We start from the raw sequence: 8,039 nt of genomic DNA, 5'->3' as shown, positions 1-8,039 counted from the left end.
GCTGCGTTTGTGCTTCCTGCAGACGATCCGGTTGATTTCAGTGTAGTTTACCGAAGTTTTCAACAGAAGTAATTAATCAGTGTTTACAATAAACCTGGGTTGAAAAATACTCTCGGATGAAGGGTCTAGGCCCGAAACGTCAGCTTTTATGCTCCTGAGATGCTGCTTGGCCTGCTGTGTTCATCCAGCTCCACATTTTATTATCTTGGATTCTCCAGCATCTGCAGTTCCCATTATCTTTGAAAAATAGGCGTCTGATTGACAGCGCGCGAAGCTCTGTGGGAGATGTAGTCCGCTCTCCAGCCATCCGCCTATTGCACTCAAGCAAAGGGGGCCAGGAGGGAGGACTACAACCCCCAGAGGGCCCCGCGCGCGAAGCGACGGCGAGAGCGACGCAGTTGAAGAAGAAGAAGGAGGAGGATACGTTGTTGAGGTGAGGGTTTAAGCCTGTTATGGTGGAGGCAGAGGGAGGCTAACTTCGTGGGAGAGGGGTTATCGATTGTGAAATTCTCGATGTCCCTCCTCGAATTTACACACAGCACCTCCGCCTTTCAGCGCTCACGTGTGCTTGTTGCTAGGGAGAAGTGTTGCCCAGGTGAGGCACGGCCCAGGCGGCTGCTCTCCATCTCCTCAGCGTCCTCTCCTGACCCCGACCTCCGGCTCCCTCACGTCGGTCGTCAGGCTGCATACCAGACTGTTCGGCCACGGGGTGCGTCTCCGACTGGGCCATCTCGGCCGGCTGACGCTCTGCTTTGGTTTGGGACCAGGCAAGAGAAGATGGAAGTGGAGAATGGATGCTGCCTGTCCCGCCTGTGATTTCTAGCCTTTTGTGTGTGTGTGTTTTTTTTCCCTTTGCATTTCAGTACCGATTCCAGCGTCTGCAGCAATTTGCTCCCAAAGAGGGGAGATCCACGTCCTATACCTTGCCCAGACTCCTGCACCTCTCAGGCACTGATGCAAAATTTGATGGATGTCCCTCTTGTAGTGCAGTGGTAAGTGCCCCGACGCATGGCTGAAGGTGGGGGGGCGGAAAAGGGGTGGACTGCGTTGAAGTCCCCCCTGCTCCACAGGTGTGTAAGAACATATCCGAGGAGGTTGGTCAGAAATATATGTTAATAAACATAAAGAAAGAGGCAGAAGTATCAAGAACTGTCGATGTGGGAGCCAGAGACAACACAGTATGGAACTGGAGGAACGCAGCAGGCCAGGCAGCATCAGCGGAGTAGGAAGGTTGACATTTCAGGGTCTTTCTGAAGGAGGACCCCGACCTGAAATGTCAACTTTCCTGGTCCTCTGATGCTGTCTCCTTCCTTAAGAAGGGTCCCGACCTGAAACATCAATTTTCCTAGATAATGGGAACTGCAGATGCTGGAGAATCCAAGATAATAAAATGTGCGGCTGGATGAACACAGCAGGCCAAGCAGCATCTCAGGAGCACAAAAGCTGACGTTTCGGGCCTAGACCCTTCATCAGAGAGGGGGATGGGGTGAACCAGCCCAGTTCGTCCCCTCCCCCCACTGCACCACACAACCAGCCCAGCTCTTCCCCTCTACCCACTGCATCCCAAAACCAGTCCAACCTGTCTCTGCCTCCCTAACCTGTTCTTCCTCTCACCCATCCCTTGCTCCCACCCCAAGCCGCACCCCCATCTACCTACTAACCTCATCCCACCTCCTTGACCTGTCCGTCTTCCCTGGACTGACCTATCCCCTCCCTACCTCCCCACCTATACTCTCTCCACCTATCTTCTTTTCTCTCCATCTTCGGTCCGCCTCCCCCTCTCTCCCTATTTATTCCAGAACCCTCAACCCCATCCCCCTCTCTGATGAAGGGTCTATGCCTGAAACGTCAGCTTTTGTGCTCCTGAGATGCTGCTTGGCCTGCTGTGTTCATCCAGCCTTACATTTTATTATCTAACATCAATTTTCCTGCTGCCTGGTCTGCTGTATTCCTCCAACTCCACACTGTTGTCTAAAGAAAGAGGCATTTGTGTCTGGGATGAGATTCCAAATCGAGTATTGATGCTTAAGATACCACAGCCATATTTGAAGGTTGTTCTTCCTGGTCGGCTTTCTGCCCTGTACCAAAACCAAGTCTTGGATTTCAGTAGTGGGATCTTGCTGTACGCGATTGACTATTGACTACTCTTCAAAAGTGGTCAAATTTCTTGAATTGAAGATGTGACCATTTCTTGACACTAAACACATTATTTTCACTTTCACTGTTAGTATTATTGTTAATTGCTGTCCTGGGTCAGAGAATTAGCTAACTGGCTAATTACATCTGCAAGCAAATCCACTAGGTGCATACCTGCCAAAGCTGGAAGGATTTCTTAAGGGCCCATAATTTAAGGAATGCAGAGCTCTCAAAAAGATATGAGGCTGAGGGGGCTACTAAAGTAGGGAGAGACAAGGCAATGGAGGGGTCAGAAAATGAGGAAGAAGATTTTAGAACTAGGTGCAGACATAGGTCACTGAGCATGTGGGTGATAGAAAAATAGGGTTTGGTGTGATATTGGGATAAAGACAGTAGAGTATTGGATGAGGTCAGGTAGTGGCTAGGAGTGTGTTGATACAGTCAAACCAAGATTTTAGCAGCAGATGGGCAGTGTTGAGAGTTGGAAGTAACTGATATTGGCAGTGGTGAAGATATGTAGTTGGGAGCTTACCTCAGGTTTAGTACTATACCAATATCACGAACAATCACTGGAGTTGGAATGGAGTGGAAAAGAACCCCTACAGTGTGGAAGCAGGTGATTTGGCCCATCGAGTCCACACCAATCCTCCAAAGAGCGCCCCACACAAACCCACCGTCCCTACCCTATCCCTGCAACCCTGCATTTCCCATGGCTAACGGACCTAGCCTGCACATACCTTAACACAATGGGCAATTTAACATGGCCAATCTACCTAACCTGGACATAAGAGTCACAGAGATATACAGCATGGAAACAGACCCCTCAGTCCAACTCGTCCATGCTGACCAGCTGTCCTACGTTAATCTAGTCTCATTTGCTAGCATTTGGCCCAAATCTTCATAAACCCTTCCAGATTCCTTATAAATTTTGAAATTATGGTAGGCTCCATTTCTAACGCTGGCACCTCATTCCATGTACGCACCACCCTCTGATTGAAATATTTGCCCCTTAGGTCCCTTTTATATCCTTCCCTCTCACCTTAAACCTCTGTCCTCTAGTTTTGGACTCCCTACCTCATGAAAAAGACTTGCCTATTTAGCTCAAGTTTCCCAACATCCATCCTATATCAGGGAGATCAGAATTGCACGCAATACCCCAAAAGTGGCTGAACCAACGTCCTGTACTGCTGCAACATGACCTCCCAATTCCTATATTTAATGCACCGACCAATAATGGTGAGCCTACCGAACACTGCCTTCACTATCGTATCTAACTGTGACTCCACCTTCACTGAAGTATGAACTTGCACTCCAAGGTCTCTATGTTCAGCAACACTCCCGAGGACCTCACCATTAGGTGTATAAGGCCTCCCCGATTTATCTTTCCAAAATACAGTGCCTCACATTTTTCTAAATTAAACTCCATCTTCCGCTCCTCGGCCCATTGGCCCATCTGATCAAGATGGAGTTGGACTCTGAGGTACCTTCTTCACTGTCCACTGTACCACCAATTTTAGCATAATCTGCACACTTACTAACCATACTTCCTGTGTTCACATCCAAATCATTTATTTAAACAACAACAAGCAGTGGACCGAGCACCAATCCTTGTGGCACACCATTGGCCATAGGCCTCCAGTCTGAAAAGCAACCCTCCATCACCACCCTTTGTCTTCTACCTTTCAGCCTGTTATGTATGCAAATGACCAGATTTCCCTGTATCCCATGTGATCTAGCCTTGGTAACCAGCCGATCATGAGGAACCTTGTCAAACACCTTACTAAAGTCCATACAGATCATGTCCACTGCTCTGCTCTTAACAATCCCCCTCATTATTTCCTCAGAAAACTCAATCAAATTAGTGGGGCACGATTTCCCAGGCACAAAGCCATGTTGACTATCCCTAACCAGTTATTGCCTTTCCAAATACATGTGAATGCTGTCTTGCGGATCTCCTCCAACAACTTGCCCAACACCGATATCAGGCTCACCAGTCTGTAGGTCCCTGGTTTTTCCCTACCACCTTTCTCAAATAGTGGCACAACGTTAGCCAACCTCCAGTCTTCTGGTACCTCACCTGTGGTTCTTAATGATGCAAATATCTCAGCAAGAGGCCCAGCAATCTCTTTGTTCGTTTCCCACAGAGTTATAGGGTACACCTGATCGGGTTCCAGGGATTTATACATCTTTATGCATTTTAAGATGTCTGGCACCTCCTTCTCTCTGAAATGGGTATTTTTCAAGATGTTGGTATTTATTTATCCACATTCTGTATCTTCCATATTCTTCTCCATAGTAAACACTGATGCAAAATACTTGCTTAGTGTCTCCCCCATCTCCTGTGGTTCTAAGCATAGGCAGCCTTGTTGATCTTTAAGGGGCCCTGTTTTCTCCCCAGGTGTTAATGTTTTCATAAAATCCCTTTGGATTCTCCTTAACCCTAATTGCCAAGACTATTTCGGGTCTCCTTTTTGCCTTCTTGATTTCCTCCTTAAGTATGCTCCTACTGCTTTATACTCTTCTAAGGATTCAGTCGATCCCTGCTGTCTAAACCAGACATATGCTTCCTTTTTGACCAAAACCTCGATTTCACTAGTTATCCAGCCACCTTCACTCTTAACAGGAATGTGCAGTCTCTGGATTCTCGTTATCTCATTTTTGAATGATTCCCATTTTCCAGCCATCCAATAAGGTTATTATCCCTTTCCTGTTTCTCAGTTCGACCTAATAACTTTCCTGGACATATTGCCAGGAATATCCTGCCTAAATACAGCTATAATGTTATCCTTAAATCAAAAACGCGCTCCTAGTCCCATGTTCCAAACCATGCCCTGAGTTGATCTGCCTCACTTGTTAGGTCTCTTGCATTGAAATAAATGCAGTTTAATTTATCTGTCCTGTCTCATTCTCTGCTTCGTTCCTGTCTGCCCTGACTGTATGATTTACTCCTTTTCCCAACTCTATCTGTCTGCTTTCTTTCCTCACTATCTCCTTGGGTCCCACCCACCAGTCCCCTCTCTTCCTCGGCAGCCCTGGCAAATCTCCTTGCCAGTATACTAGTCCCCTTTCCAATTCAGCTGCAATCCGTCCTTCTTGTACAGGTCACTTCTACCCCAGAAGCGATGCCAGTGAACCAAAATGTGAATCCTTCTCTGCACACTAGTTCCTTAGCCACACATTCATCTGCTCTATCTTCTTGCTGCCCTCACTAGCTTGTGGCACCAGAAGTAATCCAAATATTACTACCATCAGGGATGTCCTTTTTCCTTTCTTTCTTTCTTTGCACTGTAGGAGGAAACCGGAGCACCTGGAGGAAATCCATGCAGACACGGGGAGAATGTGCGATCTCCTAACCGTCACCCAAGGGTGGAATTGAACCCAGTCCCTGGCACTGTGAGGCAGCAGCACTAACCACTCAGTCACTGTGCCGCCCCTAATTGCAGCTAGGAAATGAATCAATGACAACACCCTTAGTCCCCTCGGGATTTAAACTGAGGATATTTCTGTTCATCCGGAACTGGAATTTGGATTAGCAGTGTGACAAATCTAAATCAAAGATAGTGGATGAATCAAGAGATGTGGTGATATGACCTACCTGTGTGTCACCATTTTACTTCTGAGTAATATCATTGAAGGCATGTTATAAACCAGAAATGAGAGGCAAAGGATAATCTTTGACTCTTGTGCTAATAGTTCAGGAGTGCAAAGAGAAACTGTACGAGGTGATCCTCTGACTTTACCTGGATAGATGGGAATAGAACCAAGTGAGGGATGACCTACTTAGAGACACTCCTGAGGGAAGCATCATCAGTGGCTGAATGTGGATACTGGAGTGGATGAAGAGGGATGGTTCATCGTGGTCACAGGCAGGTGGGATGCTATTTACGACTTTGATCAGGTTTCTCTCAATAGTCTAATGAGAAGAATTAAAATTTGGAGTTGCAGGAAAAATGGAAATAGATTATGCCCATTCAGTGATTTTGGGCGGGAAGAGGAATTTGAAGTTAGAGCAGCAGTTTGTGAGATTGGAGGTGGGGCTGAGGTTGCATTAGGATCAGGGTTTTGTGAGGATTGAGGGTGGTAGATTTGAAGAAGGGGGCAGAAATTGAGAATAGGAAAATTAACAGCATCAGTCAGCCCTCTTCAACTCAATTTTAATCTAGTACCTTCCCCTGTTCCTCACCTTTGGTCTGCATTACCCTTGACAGGCTTTCCATGTAAAATTTTCAGTTGGAAATACAGGTAATTTACTGGTGGTGGGTAATAGTTGTGTAAAATACCACAGATGATTTGGTGATGGGTTAAAAAGTATTCAATTGTGCGTAAGAGTACTTCTGAAGCATCAGCTAACATTGGGGCTAGGAAGGGAAGTTGCCTGGTCTGTAGTTTTGTAGAGAGAGATTGGAGTGGTTGGATGCTGTGTCAGAGGTTTCTTGGAGGAGCTAAGATTGGAGTGGGAAGACAGGAGCGCCATTGCATGAAAGAAGAGAATTCAGTAGAAGGACAGGAAGGAAGTTTGGCCTGATGGCTAGGGGGATGCGATGAGGGCAGCTGGTCAGAGTGTCTGTTGCAGTGACAAATTAAACAACAAATCCTGTGTCTTTATTGTAGCTGACCATAGAGGAAACAGAGGAGAGGAGTCTAAGTCGACTGTACTGAAGAAGAGAAGCTGGTGGCTATGCTTTTGTTCCAGGATGTAAATAAGACCAGGACCTGATCGTGCTTCGTGATCCAGAAAGATATGGCTAAACCGTGAAATATTGGGAGTGATGATGGGAGCTGTAGCATGATAACAATGAGGGTGAGAGAAAGCCTAAGTCAGTTCAAGGGTGAAGGGAGGAAGTGCTTGAGCAATTCATCAGTTGCAGAAATATCATGATCATTGGAGGATCGCACTTGAAAATTTACAGTGAATTGGGAGAAGTTTCCCTTGGGATGGATTTAAAAGAAAATAGGGAATTGAGGTTGGTGAAGCAGAAAGGTGGAGGTGGAAGAGGGGTATAACAAAGTAAACGAAGATGTTGAGATCAGCCCGTCCACGTGATATGGCAAAGCTGTGAATATGATTAAGGGAATTTTATGTGGGAGGAACCACAGGATAGAGGTTAAGGAAGGAAAGCGGTGAGGCTATCTTGCCAATAAACTGTTTGATATTTTGGAGGTTAATTGGGATTGAGGATTTTAATGGAGAGGCAACAGGAATGGGACAAAGTGAGATAGTTCAATTCACGTTGAGTTGCCGTCGTCTTTCCGTAGCAAAGTGCTGCTCTGTCATCAGAAAGAGACGACTAGTTGTGACTTAACATGAGGGCCACCATAACTCAGGCAGGACGAGAGGTTGAGAAGCAGAGTCCTCCATGATAACCTCCAGCTCATGCTGGAATTGAACCCACACTGTCGGTATCACACTACTTCGCAAACTAACTGTCCAGCCAACTGAGCTAAACCAACCCCTGAAAGTTTAATTGTGAGATGGTGTACAGAACAAGATGTGATTTGGTGATTAAAGCCATACTGCTACAGTGGCAGTCCACAGGGGGCCCGTGGTGGAAAGTATAGCCAGGTGGGGAGGCTTCGTTAAGGGGGAAGATGTAATTGCCTCTTCAGTTAGATGTTTGTCAAGGCCAAGATATTGCTGCAGTCATTTCCAAAGCTCGTAGATGGTAAGCTTCTGTGTTCACACATGAACGGACATCCTGGAGTGGGATGCTAAGACAGATAATGAGAATCAAAAAACAAAAGAACTGCAGATGCTGTAAGTCAGGAACAAAACCAAAGTTGCTGGAATAGCTCAGCAGGTCTAGCAGCATCTGTACGGGCAAATCCACATAGTCAGCATGGGGAGGAGTGAGAGTGATGGAAGGATAAGGTTCCAGAGGCAATGTTGCTCATGAAGGTTGCAC

At 46.4% G+C, this 8,039-nt stretch overlaps 1 protein-coding gene across 2 annotated transcripts in view; it reads left to right on the top strand.

Moving 5' to 3' along the window:
* Positions 1–329: 329 nt before the first annotated feature.
* The window catches only part of tbxas1 (thromboxane A synthase 1 (platelet)), a 217,652-nt gene continuing 209,942 nt past the window's right edge, over positions 330–8,039 (top strand). Inside the window, exons 1-2 of one of the 2 annotated variants that reach the window (XM_048549364.2) lie at positions 415–433; positions 864–992. The gene's annotated coding sequence lies outside the window, so the exon portion shown is untranslated. Of the gene's footprint in view, positions 434–863; positions 993–8,039 lie in introns of both variants that reach the window. The other variant, XM_048549363.2, reaches the window with a different exon arrangement.

The sequence above is a fragment of the Stegostoma tigrinum genome, chromosome 18, assembly GCF_030684315.1.
Source record: "Stegostoma tigrinum isolate sSteTig4 chromosome 18, sSteTig4.hap1, whole genome shotgun sequence".
NCBI classification, from domain to species: Eukaryota; Metazoa; Chordata; class Chondrichthyes; order Orectolobiformes; family Stegostomatidae; genus Stegostoma; species Stegostoma tigrinum.
Note: the sequence above shows the minus strand (reverse complement) of the source record. Positions and strands in the feature narration are given on the sequence as shown.